This window comes from Gorilla gorilla, chromosome Y (assembly GCF_029281585.2).
Source record: "Gorilla gorilla gorilla isolate KB3781 chromosome Y, NHGRI_mGorGor1-v2.1_pri, whole genome shotgun sequence".
Classification (NCBI taxonomy): domain Eukaryota; kingdom Metazoa; phylum Chordata; class Mammalia; order Primates; family Hominidae; genus Gorilla; species Gorilla gorilla.
The window spans coordinates 14,946,540-14,960,367 of NC_073248.2; the positions used below are offsets into that span (position 1 = coordinate 14,946,540).

Here is a 13,828-nt window from a genome sequence, read left to right on the forward strand (position 1 = left end):
TGCGTTGTGCCGCCAGGCGTTCCATGGTGGCAGCTAGGAGGCTGCAGGAGCACGAGTGGGCCAGCGAAGGTGGCGCGGAGGCGCAGAGGAGGCGAGCCGCCAGAGGGGTGTCAGGCCTGGACGCTGCGCGGGCCCAGTGTTTCGCGGGATGGGGGTCTCCACCCAGGACAGAGGAGGACACATTTTCCGGGGCTGCAGGATGGGGGTCGGGAGGGGGTGGTCAGGCGGGGTTGGGGTGGTGGAAAGGCATGAGAGCTTTGCCTGGGCTGCTCCCACAGCCCAGGCGGCTGCCCACAAACCCGCGCTTGCGCAGTAGGCGGCCCACCTGCTGGTACCCTGGCCGGCTCTGAGATCCCCAGGATGCCCAGGAAAGAATGGCAGTTCTCCGCTGTGTGGTCTCTCACCGGGCCTAGACCTAGAAGGCTGGAATCCCAGGCCGGTCAGCCCGGTGGAGGGGGCAGGGGGAAGACACGCCGCTCCATAGCCAGCCAGGGGTTCCCCGCGAAAGATAGGCCACCGCCCTGCCCTGGCCTGACCCCGTCCCAACCCCGCGTCCTAAAGCTCCTCCAGCAGAGCCCCGTATTCTTCCTCGCTGAGGGGTGCTTCCAGCGAGGCGGCCTCTTCCAAGGCCTCCAGCTCCCCCAGGGCCTCCGTTTCTAGGAAAGGTTGCCCCTATTGCAGAAACTCCGGACTCACCAGGAGCTCATCCAGCAGTAGGCTGGAGGGGAGTTCAGAGGAGCGCCGAGGCTCCTGGAGCGTCTGGAGGGCGCCGGAATGCCTTACATCTGCCCCTACCGCGCGGCGGCCTCCGGAGGTGCGGGCTGGTGAGGTGGAGCTGCCCCGGCTGGGGGTTCCCACGCCGCCCTGGCGACCTGGGGACCCCGGCCCCAGCCCCACCCCGGACTCCCTTGGGACGCGGGTGGCACAAGCACACCTTGGCCCTGTGGCCCCGCTTGAGCTTGCCCAGGCTGTCCCACTGTGCAAGGGCCCGGCAGGCTGTTGTGCTGTGGGTCCCCATCCTCCCGGCTTTTGCCCAGGTGCGGAGGCCACCGAGGAGCCTGAGGGTGGGAGAGCGCCCCTTCCGGAGGAGCTGGAGCGGCGTAGACAAAATCCCTGCGTACCGGGGCAGGTTGGGAGATCCCCTCTGCCGGCGCGGCCTGGCTGAGCTGGAGCACGGGTATGGCCCTTGCTCCCTGGCTCACGAAACCCCCTGTGGGAGAGCATCAGGTCGGCAGGGCACGTGGGGTGCGGGAAGCCCCGTTCCCCAAGCGCCGGTGTGGGCGAAGGCGACTCACGAGGGAGCAGGGTGTCACACGCAGGGGGACGCGTTGCACCAGCCGCCTCCCTGCGCGGGCACCCTGCCAGCCTGTCCTGGGTGCCTGGCCCTTCGATTCTGAAACCAGATCTGAATCCTGGACTCCAGAAGGCCCATCTCTCTGGCCAGCTCTTCCCTGGCGGCGATGCCTGGAAAGCGATCCTTCTCAAAGGGTCGGAGGAGCAGGGTGGTCTGGGATCAGGTGACGGCGGTCCGCTTTGGCCTGCCTTCTTGCAGGCCGCGTCTCCCAGGCCAGGGCCGAGATTCCCACCGGTGCTGCCTCAGCTGGCGTGACCTCTCATTCTGAAACCGAATCTGGAGCCTGGGCTCCTGGAATGCCGATGGCCTGGGCCAGCCGTTCTCTGGTGGCGATGCCCAGGTACGTGTTCCGCTCAAAGCAGGCTCGCAGGGCCTTGCTTTGGCTCGGGGTCCAAACGAGTCTCCTTCATCGTCCCCATCCCCGGGCTTCCGAGGGGAGGGTGCCATCCGAAGTTGTCGGGAGGGGCATCGCGGGGAGCCCCGGCCGGAATTTCACTGATGGACACAGGCAGAGATAGGCCGGCGTGCTCCCTTGCACCTCAGCCGGCTTGTGCACTGCGGCAGGTGCAGCCAGGAGGCCTGCCTGGACAGCCAGCCAGCGGCTCTTAAAAAGGCCCGCAGGCAGGCAGGCTCCACCCCTTCATGAATGGCGGTGAGCCCTGGGACAGCCCGCCCCACCCCGGAACTGTCCCACGGCATCGAGTCCTGGGGCCAGGGGGTGGTGGGGTGGGGTGTGAAGGCGTGATGATGGCGGTATTGGGGCCGGAGACACGAAGAGGAAGGGGGCGAGGGGGAAGGTGTGAGGTGGGAGCGTTTCGGGGGCTGGCTCTCCGGACCTCTCCAGGAATCCCACGGGAACTGGAAGCCGCTCTCTGGGCTCCCACGCGTCTTCAGCAGGGAGAAACCGGCCTGGGAGGGTGGAGGGGAGTATGGAACTGAACCTCCGTGGGAGTCTTCAGTGCTCCAGGCCCTCTCTCTGTGAAGAAGGCAGTGCCTGTGGGTGTCGCCATTGCCGAGACAGTCTCACACACGCAGGCTTGTGGCTCTCTTTCATTTCCATGTAGGAGACCAGAGCGAGACCCCAGAGAGAAGATGCCACCCCAGCGTGATGGCCTGACGATGGATTCACGTGTGCGGTAACATGGGGAGTCTGCAGTGTGGCCGGTTTGGAAACTGGCAAGGAGAGCGAAGGCACCATGCCGGTCTTCCACCCTTCCCTGCATGTTTCCGGGTGCCCGCAGAGCTCTGGGAGCAAACAGTCAGCATGACACATCTCTGAACTGATCAACAAAGTGATGTAACTCTTGTCTAGTCTCTGCCTACAGGGGGTTTGTGACATATCTCTGCACCGATAACCCAGGTGATGGGACTTTTGTCTAGGCTCTGCCTATAGGGGCATTGTGACATATCTCTACACTGATCACGCAGGTGATGTAACTCTTGTGTTGGATCTGCCTATGGGGGCATTGTGACATATTTCTGCATGATCACCCAGTTGATGGGACTCTTGTCTATGCTCTGTGTATGGGGGCTTTGTGACATATCTCTGCACTGATCACCCAGGTGATGTAACGCTTGAGTAGGCTCTGCCTACGGGGCATAGTGACATATCACTGCATTGATCACTGAGGTGATGTAACTCTTGCCCAGGCTCTGCCTATAGGGGGCCTCGTGACATATCTCTGCACTGATCATCTAGGTGATGTAACTCTTGTTTACGCTCTGCCTGCAGGGGCATTGTGAAATATCTCTGCACTGATCACCCAGGTGATGGGACTCTTGTCTAGGATCTGCCTACTGGGGGCATTGTCACATATTTCTGGACTGATCACCCAGGTGGCAGACTCATGTCTTGGATTTGCCTATGGGGACATTGTGACATATCTCTGCACTGGTCACCCAGGTGATGTAACTCTGGTCTAAGATCTGCTTAAAGGGGCCTTGTCACATATCTCTGCACTGATCACCCAGGTGATGTAACTCTTGTCTAGGCTCTGCTTACAGGGGATATTGAGACATATCTCTGCACTGATCATCTAAGTGGCATAACACATGTGTAGGCTCTGCCTACAGGGACATTTTGACATATGTCTGCACTGTTAACCGAGGTGATGAAACTCTTGTCTAGGCTGTGCCCACAGGGGGATTGAGACATATCTCTGCACTGATCCCGAGGTGATCCAACTCTTGCCTGGTCTCTGCCTACTGCGGACATTGTGACATATGTGTGCACTAATCTCCCAGGTGCTGTAACTTTAGTCTAGGCTCTGGCTACATGGCATTGTGACATATCACTGCACTGATCACCCAGGTGATGTAACTATTTTCTAGGATCTGCCTACAGGGTGCTTTGTGACATATCCCTGCAATGACCACCCAGGTGATGTACCACTTGTCAAGGCTCTGCCTACAGGGACATTGCGATGTATCTCTGCACTGATCACCTAGGTCATGTAACTCTTGTCTAGGCTATGCCTGCAGTGGCATTGTGACATATCTCTGCACTGATCATCCAAGTGATATAACTCTTGTCTAGGATCTGCCTAAAGGGACTTTGTGACATAACTCTGCACTGATCATCCAGGTGATGGGGCTTTTGTCTAGGCTCTGCCTAAGGGGGCATTGAGACATATTTCTGCACTGATCACCCAGGTGATGGACTGTTGTCTTGGATCTGCCTATAGGGGCACTGTGACATATCTCTGCACTGATCACCCAGGTGATGTAACTGTTGAATAAGCTCTGCCTACAGGGGAATTGTGAGAGATCTCGCCACTGATCACTGAAGTGATGTAACTATTGTCTATGCTTTGCCTACAGGGGACTTTGTGACATACCTTTGAACTGATCACCCAGGTGACATAGCTCACCTAAGTTCTGTCTACAGGAGCTTTGTGACATATCTCTGCACTGATCACTTACGTGATTTAATACTTTTATAAGCACTGCCTACAGGGATCATTGCAAATCTCTGCAATGATCACCTAGGTGATGTAACTCTTGTCTACCCTCTGCCCAAAGGGGGCATTGTGAAATATCACTGCACTGATCACCCAGGTGATTCAACTCTTGTCTAGGATCTGCCTACAGGGGGTATTGTGAAATATCTCTGCACTTATAAACTAGATGATGTAACTCTTGTCTAGGCTCTGCCTACAGGGACGTTTTCACATATGCCTGAACTGTTGACAAAGGTGATGTAACTCTTGGCTAGGCTTTGCCTACAGGGGACATTGTGACATATCTCTGCACTGATCACCCAGGTGATGCAACACTTCTCTATGCTCTTCCTACAAGGCGCATTGTGACATATCTCTGCACTGATCACCCAGGTGATGTAACTCTTTTCTAGTCTCTGCCTACAGAGGGCGTTGTGACATCACTCTTCACAGATCACCCGGGTTATGTAACTCTTGTCTAGGCTCTGCCTACGGGGGCATTGTGACTTATCTCTGCACTGATCACCCAGGAGATGTGAATCTTGTCTAAGCTCTGCCTTGAGGGACATTGGGACATATCTCTGCACTGATCGCTGAGGTGATGTAAAATTTGTCTTGGCTTTGCCTACAGTGGGATTTATGACATATCTTTGCACTGATCACCCAGGTGATGTAACTCTTGTCTAGACTTTGCCTACTGGAGACATTTTGACATATCTCCATGCAGATCACCCAGGTGATGTCACTTTTGTCAAGGATGTGGCTACACGGACATTGTGACATGTCACTGCACTGATCACACAGCTGATGTAACACTTGTCTAGGCTCTGGCTACAGGGGGCTTGTGACACATCTCTGTACTGATCACCCAGGTGATGTAACCCTTTTCTAGGCTCTGCCAAAAGGAGGCATTGTGGCATAACTCTGCACTGATCACCCAGGTGATGGGACTCTTGTCTAGGCTCTGCCTACAGGGGCATTGTGACATATCTCTGCAGTGATCATGCAGGTGATGTAACTCTTGTCTATATCTGCCTACTGGCGGCATTGTGGGAAATTTCTGCACTGATCACCCATGTGATGGACTCTTGTCTTGGATCTGCCTATGGGGGCATTGTGACACATCTGTGCACTGATGACTCATGTGATGTAACGCTTGTCTAAACTGCGCCTAAAGAGGAATTGTGACAGCTATCTCCACTGATCACCCAGGTGATGTAACAATTTTGTGGCATTTGTCTACAGGGGCTTTGTGACATATATTTGCACAGATCACCCAGGAGAGGTAACTCTTGTCTAGGCTTGGCCTACAGGGGCTTTGTGACATATTTTTGCACTGATCACCCAGGAGATGTAACTCTTGTTTAGGCTCTCCCTACAGGGGCCTTGTGACATATCTCTGCACTGATCACCCAGGTGATGTAACTCCTGTCTAGGCTCCACCTACAGGGGGTATTGTGACGTATCTCTGCACTGATCACCCAGGTGATGTAACATTTATCTAGGCTATGCCTACAGGGGCATTTTGACATAGCTCTGGCCAGATCACCTAGGTTATGTAATTCTTGTCCACTCTCTGCCTAGAGGGGGCATTGTGAAATATCTCTGCACTGATCACCCAGGTGATGGGACTCGTCTCTATACTCTGCCTAGAGGGGGATTTGTGACATATCTCTGCACTGATCACCTAGGTGATGGAAGTCTTGTCTAGGCTCTGTCTATGTGGGCATTGTGTCAAATATCTGCACTGATCACCCAGGTGATGTAACTCTTGTCTAGGCTCTGTCTACAGGGATTTTTGTGACATATCACTGCACTGATCACCTAGGTGATATAAGCCTTGTATAGGCTTTGCCTACAGAAGGCATTGTGACATATCTATGGACTGATCTCTGAGGTGAAGCAACTCTTGTCTAGGCACTGTCTACAGGGGACATTGGTACATATCTCTGCACTGATCACCCAGTGATGGACTCTTGTCTTAGACCTGCCTACATGGACATTGTGACACATCTCTGCACTGGTCACCCTGGGGTGGGATCTCTTGTCTATGCTCTGCCTACAGGAGGCTTTATGACTTATACCTGCACTGATAACCTAGGTGATGTAACACTTGTCTAGACTCTGCCTACATGGGAATTCTCACATATCTCTGCACTGATCACCCAGGTGATGTAACTCCTGTCTAGGTTCAGCCTACAGGAGCGTTTTGACATTTATCTGCACAGATCACCCAGGTGATGTAACACTTGTCTAAGCTCTGCCTACAGGGGCATTGTGACAGATCTCTCCACTGCTCACCCAGGTGATGTAACAATTGTCTGGGCTTTGCCTACAGGGGGCTTTGTGATATACATTTCCACTGATCAAACAGGTGATGTAACCCTTGTCAAGGTTCTGCTTACAGGGGCTTTGTGACATATCTCTGCACTGATCACACCAGGGAGGAAACACTTGTCTACACTCTGCCTACAGGAGGCTTTACGACTTATCCCTGCACTGATCACTAGGTGATGTAACACTTGTCTAGGCTCTGTCTACACGGGAATTTTCACATATCTCTACACTGATCACGTAAGTGATGTAACCCTTCTCTAGGTTCAGCCTACTGGGGATTTCTGACATACCTATGCACTGATCACCGAGGTGATGTAAATCATTTCCAGACTTTTTGTACAGGGAACATTGTGATATATCTCTGCACTGATCACACAAATGATGCAAATCTTCTCTAGTCTCTGCAAGGAGGGGACATTGTGACATTTCTGAACTGATCATCCAGGAGATGTAACTATTCTCCAGGCTTTGACTAAAGAGCATTGGAAGGTGTTGGGAAAGCCTCAGCCAGAATTTCATGGATGGACAAGGGCACAGAGAGGCCGGCGGGCTCCCCTTGCACTTCAGCCAGGGTGTGCAATGAGCGCAGGTCTAGCCAGGAGGCTGGCAAAGAGAGCTAGAACTCTGCGTTCCACCGTCGGGCGCCCCATGGTGACAGCTGGGAGGCTGCAGGGGCACGGGCGGGCCAGCGAGGGTGGCACGGAGGCGCATATGAGGCAAGCTGCTGGACGGGTCTCAGGCCTGGACGCTGAGCTGGCCCAGTGTATCACGGGAGGGGGTCTCCACCCAGCCCAGGGGAGGATGCATTTTCCGGGGATGGGGGATGGAGGTGGGGAGGGGGTGTCAGGCGGGTGTGGTGTGGTGGAAAGACATGAGAGCTCTGCCCGGGCTGCTCCCACAGCCCAGGGTCTGCCTGCAAACCCATGCATATGCAGTAGGCGGCCCACCTGCTGGTACCTGGGCCGGCCCTGGGATCCCTGGGATGCCCAGGAAAGAATGGCAGTTCTGTGCTGTGTGGAGTCTCTCACCGGGCCTAGACCTAGACGGCAGAAATCCCAGGCCAGTCAGCCCGGTGGAGGGGGCAGGGGGAAGACACGCCCCTCCATAGCCAGCCAGGTGTTCCCCGCAAAAGAGAGGCCACCGCCCTGCCCCGACCCGACCCCCTCCCAACCCCGCGTCCTGAAGCTCCTCCAGCAGAGCCCGGTATTCTTCATCGCTGAGGGGTGTTTCCAGCAAGGCGGCCTCTTCCAACGCCTCCAGCTCCCCCGGGGCCTCCATTTCTAGGAAAGTTTGCGCCTGCTGCGGAAACTCCAGGCTCGCCAGGAGCTCATCCAGCAGCAGGCCGGAGGGAAGTGCAGACGAGCGTCCCGGCTCCTGGAGCGCCTGGGAGGGCGCCGGGATTCCTTGCATCTGCCTCTGCCATGCGGAGGCCTCTGGGGGCGCGGGCTGGCAAGGTGGAGCTGCCTCGGCTTGGGGTTCCCACGCCGCCCCGGCGACCTGGGGTCCCCGGCCCCAGCCTCACCACGGACTCCCCTGGGACGTGGGTGGCGCAAGCACACCTTGGCCCTGTGGCCCCGCTTGAGCGGGCCCAGGCTGTCCTACCGCGCAAGGGCCCGGCAGGCCATTGCGCTGCGGGTCCCGGTCCTCCCGGCTTTTGCCCGGGTGCGGAGGCCACCGAGGAGCCTGAGGTTGGGAGAGCGCCCCTTCCGGAGGAGCTGGGGTGGCGTAGGCAAAATCCCCACATGCCGGGGTAGGTTGGGAGATCCCCTCTGCCGGCGCGGCCTGGCTGGGCTGGAGCACGGGGACGGCCCTACCTCCCTGGCTCACGAAAGGCCCCTGTGAGAGAGCCCCAGGCGCGCAGGGCACGTGGGGCGTGGGAAGCCCCGTTCCCCACACGCCGGTGTGTGAGAGGGCGACCCACCAGGGAGCAGGGTGACCCCGCCGGGGACCGCATTGCACCAGCTGCCTGCCTGCGCGGGTGACCTGCCAGCCTGTCCCTGGTGCCTGGCCCTTCGATTCTGAAACCAGATCTGAATCCTGGACTCCGGGAGGCCCGTCTCTCTGGCCAGCTCTTCCCTGGCGGCGATGTCTGGAAAGCAATCCTTCTTAAAGACTCGGAGGAGCAGGGCGGTCTGGGATCCGGTGAGGGCGGTCCGCTTTGGCCTGCCTTCTTGTGGGCCGTGTCTCCCGGTCCAGGGCCGAGATTCCCGCCAGTGCTGCCTCAGCTGGCGTGACCTCTCATTCTGAAACAAAATCTGCACCCTGGGCTCCGGAATGCTGATGCCCTGGCCCAACCGTTGTCTGGTGGCGATGCCCGGTTACGGGTTCAGCTCAAAGCAAGTTTGCAGGGCCTCGCTTTGGCTCGGGGTCCAAATGAGTCTCCTTCGCCGTCTCCGTCCCCGGGCTTCCGCGGAGAGGGTGCCGTCCGAAGGTTTCAGGAGGGCCATCGTGGGGAGTCCCGGCCGGAATTTCACGGACGGACACGGGCAGAGAGAGGCCGGAGGGCTCCCGTGCAACTCAGGTTGCCTGTGCACTGCGGCAGGTGCAGCCAGGAGGCCTGCCCGGACAGCCAGCCAAAGGCTCTTTTACAGACCCGCAGGCAGGCAGGCTCCACCCCTTCATGAATGGCGGTGAGCCCTGGGACAGCCCGCCCCACCCCGGAAGGGTTCCAGGGCGTCGAGGCCTGCGGCCACGGGGTGGTGGGTTGGGGTGGAGGGCGTGGTGATGGTGGTCGTGGGGCTGGAGAGACGAAGAGGAAGGGGGCGAGTGGGAAGGGGTGAGGCGGGCGCGTTTCGGGGGCTGGCTCTCCGGACCTCTCCAGGAATCCCGCGGGACCTGCAAGCCGCTCTCTGGGATCCCATGCACCTTCAGCAGGGAGAAACCGGCCTGGGAGAGTGGAGGGGAGTGTGGAACTGAACCTCCGTGGGAGTCTGTAGCGTTCCAGGCCCTCTCTCCGTGAAGGAGGCAGTGCCTGTGGGTGTCTCCGTTGCTGGGACAGTCTAACACATGCAGGCGTGTGGGTCTTGTTCATCTCTACGTAGGAGACCAGAGCGACACCCCAGAGAGAAGATGCCTCCCCGGCGTGATGGCCTGACGATGGATTCCCGTGTGCGGCAACATGGGGAGTCTGCAGTGTGGCCGGTTTGGAAACTGGCAAGGAGAGGGAAGGCACCATGCCGGTCTTCCACCCTTCCCTGCATGTTTCTGGGTGCCCACAGAGCTCCGGGAGTAAACAGTCAGCATGGCCAGCCTTTCGGGGGCCGGAGAGACGTGAGCATCAGGCCGCCTTGCAGAAGGCAAAGCCACACCGATACCAAAATCACGCCTCTGTCGTCCCGAGTGTTGCTCCTCCATGGTGGGGGCTGTCGGCCTCGCTCTCCGTTGCGGGGCTCAGTCTGGGGATGTGCGGTCTGTGAACCATGCGGGTGAAAACCCGATGGCAACCCGAGTCCCTGTCTTTTGTCTCTGAGGAAACTGCCCATTCCCTGGGCCACAGAATCGGGGCGAATGAGTGCCCCGCCGGCCGACGCGGCGGCTGTGGGCCGAGCCCTCAGCCCGCGCCGGACTCTTACCGTTTTCCCGGAGGGCGGGGGTCCCGTTCCTCCGGGAGGCTGAAGACCGTTTTTCCTCTCTGCCTTCCTCCCTCTGTCCTCGGCTCCCTCCCGCCCGCCCCCAGTCCCTGCGTCGCTCTGTCTTTCCCTCCGTTCCTCCCTGCCTCCATCCCTCCGTCCCTCCCTCCCTCCTAACGTCCCTCTGTCCATCCTTTCGGGAGCATGGACGCCAGGTGGTGAGGACCAGGCCATCTCACCTGGAGTGTTCTGGCCCTGAGACATCCAGACAAGCATCACATTTTGGTGCAGACAGCTGGCCTTGGTAGGCTGTGTGCTTGTCACCAGCCTCGTATCCCTCAAAGAGTGGGAAATGGAAGAATGGCTTGGAAATGGGCCCCATCGACTGTGTGTCACCTGAGCTCATTCTCCTAGGGGTCCAGGAGGGGCCGTCGTGTCTCCAGAACCAGAAGTGGAAGGTCCAACTTCCAGGGGGAGCAAGGAAGAGTGTCCTTAGTGAAGTGGAGGGCCTCACAGCAAGATGCCTGGCTTAATCAAGCTTGGACATACCTGAAGCATGTTCAGTGACTAAAAGTGCCTACCATGAGTAGCTGGAACCCACTCCTTGAGAGCTTCAAGATGCATGGGTACCTCATGTACCTGTTTGTAATTACAGCCAAGGACCAGCAAGCAACATTACCACACCCACATGGGGCTTTTACTGGAACCAGTAAGTCTCTGCCAGCCCCTCACAGGCTCCTGAGTTGCCACTCATTCTGGGTCTATGGACAGACAACCAGGACACTTGCTCAGTGCCAACCCATTCCTTGTGGCCCACAGCCCGTCACTCAACCCCAGCCCCACCATCCCCTGCTTCCTAAGCCATTCCTCATGCCAGAAGAAAAGGCAATGCCTTTGTCCCACAGCCTCTGCCTTGTGTCATGTCATGTGGGGGTATGGAATGAGCTGGCCAGCCTAAACTCCAGTGCTTCTGCCTGAAAAATCTGTCCCCGCTGTCTGAGTCCCCATCTAGGGAGCTGTGAGTTGGGGAGAGAGCAGCCCTGGAAGAGGCCCACCTCCTTCTGTTTGACTTCAGGGCAAGAACCCAGAGCAGATGGAGGCCTCACAGAAGCCTGTGGCAGGGCTCTGGGCTTGGTGGCTGAACATCTCCCTCTCTGCTGCCAGCCTTGGGGCCCAGAACCACCTATTCAAGAGGGTTACCACCACATTGCAGTTGTGCAGCTGGATGGCTCCACAGGCAGAGCCTGCCATGGACTCCATGCACACAGAAGATGCACACCTTGAGGCTGGACTATGAGGAGAATATTCCTGAAGAGCTGCATGAAGCCTGGTCCTGCCCTCACTGGGAACCCCCTTCCCTCTGGGTACCAGACAGAATTCTATGCACTTTCCTGGACGCTCCATGCTGGTCGGTTCATTTGGAAGTTTGAGGCTGTCCATGAGGAAGTAACAAAAGAGATATCTCAGAGCAGGTTGTGGGGCACAGGCTGAGCCCTTGCCTAGTCTCTCCCTAGTCCCTTTGCAGAGCCAGGGCTGGAACAAGGACCTGTGGATAATGAGGGAACTGCTCTGCAATAACCAGCCTGAGCAGCTGCTTCAAGAAACAGCCACAATCAAGGCACCTATAGCCCCTGGTGAGTGACTGGCAGCCTCAGGCCCAACTGCCATCTGTGAGGAGGTTTTCTTGCTAACAGGATGAAAGCAAAGAAAGCTGGTATAAGCCCAGCCCTGTCAGGCACCTTGAAGTCTGTTGGGGTTCCTTGCAAAGCCTTCTAGCTTTCTGCTTCTTGTCAGCCCACCCAAGCACCTTTTTCCAGCCTCTAAGACTTTCATGCTCTGGAAGGAGAGGGCCCTACTTTTCACTAGGCTATGGGGCCAGGCCCATCCAGCTCCCTACTTCCACTAACAACCACAGGGCTCTCACCTGGGCACACACTGCCCAACCATAGCCCTTCTAAGGCAGAAGATCATTTGTCTTGCAGTTTCAGCTTGCTAGGGCTTAAAAGTTATCAGTGCTGTTATTAAGATAGAGAAGTGAGATCATCAGCACACGTGAGAGCACAGGCCGGGCTGCTGGGGAGGCTGAGGGAGAGTGTCAAGCCTATTCTGCCAGCTGGGCCTTGCCAGGGGTGTCTCGTGACCCAGTCCCTTAGAGAAACATGCAGACATCTCAGCAAGGATCTTCAAGTTTCAGATCAGGGCAGCCCAGGACCACTGATGGTGAAGGGGGGCTACCTCCCATCAAGCTGTGTCTCCACAGCTGACTCATGGAGCCAGGAGGTGATTTACAACATCTGCAAGGCAGTCAGCTCCATCAGCTCTATGCCCTTCAACATTCACTTCAACTCAAACATCCCACCAGAAAGCAGTGGGGACTGGCCAATGCAGCAGCCCGCAAAGCGGAACAGAGCATCCTGGGGTGGGGAATTTGGGGCCTGCCTGCTCATCTGAGCACTGCTCCCTGGGGGTGTGCTCTGCAGGTTCCCTGAAGGAGGGCTGTGAGCTCATCAGGGAGACCCTGAGCCTGTGGAACATGCCTGAGGCCATGTCCATGGGTATTTGTGCCTACTTGCACCTCCTTGCTCATCTCACTACGCTATTGGTGACTGTGCTGAGGTGGGCCTCGAGCATCCCCTGGGCTGTGTCAGCACACGGCTCTGGGCCTGGTCTGGCATTAAGGGATGGCAAATAAGGGGCCTGGGTTTGCATTGTCACCTCCTGTAGTTCCAGAAAATGAGGAAGTCCAGACCTGCAGTACTGGAACCCTATCAAAGGGGTTAGGAGGAAGCTCACTTTCCCTCAGGGCCCCATGTGGAGGAGCTGAGGGAGGTTAAGGAGACCCTGGGGACTCACTTGTTCTGTCTGGGCTTCCCCCAGCTCCACCCTTTGATAACCATTTTCTGGGAAGAGCTGAGGAACCTCTTGTGCTGTAGTGAGTTGGGGCCTTCCCTCACAGGATATTGGTGAGGAGGCATTCTGAGACTCTGTGAGTGAGAAGCTAACACAGTGCCTGAGAATACTCATGGGAGCTGTCATCCTCTGTGACCATCACGTGACCTTGTAGTGTTCAGACTGCCTGGCCTGGCCTTGGGCTTGCTAAGGCTGTTTTGGGGTCAGCTGCTTTACACTCCCACTTTCTCTGCATTCAAACAGTGACTGTTTTAGTGTTTGTTTATGGGTTTAAAAAATCTTAATATTTCATTTATAGCAGTTTCAGCTTGTATGTGTGTATTTGTATAAATTTTATTAGAGCAAAGAGGGCTTAAGGCAACAGCATTTTAAAGTCTTAATGGGGCATAGACTTTTATGTCACAACAGCTAATACTGACCTCTTTTTCTACCTTTGCATAAAGTATACATAGAAAGTGTAGCCAGAGGTGGTGAGGCTGTGTCTAAAGCTGAGATGCTTGGGCTTGCTTGCTGGCCTACAGTCAGGTGGACTCTGGCTGTGAGGCAGTGCCCACCCTGGATCTACATCCCCCACCCCCATCTCCTTAGTCCCTGAGTAACCAACACAAGGCAGTGCTAATGAGCAGGGGAGTGATGGGCATCAGGAACCCCAATACTATCTGGGAAGATTTGAATGCCATCTGGGCTGGGGCTGTTGGGGGTAGGGGCTGTGGCTGCCT

General features: G+C 56.7%; 2 pseudogenes; both read right to left on the bottom strand.

The window, feature by feature from the left end:
- Positions 1-555: 555 nt before the first annotated feature.
- LOC129530292 (double homeobox protein 4-like protein 4) lies at positions 556-1,823 on the bottom strand (annotated as a pseudogene).
- A 23-nt stretch (positions 1,824-1,846) lies between these two features.
- On the bottom strand, positions 1,847-9,077 carry LOC129530189 (double homeobox protein 4-like protein 4; annotated as a pseudogene).
- Between the last annotated feature and the right edge of the window lie 4,751 nt (positions 9,078-13,828).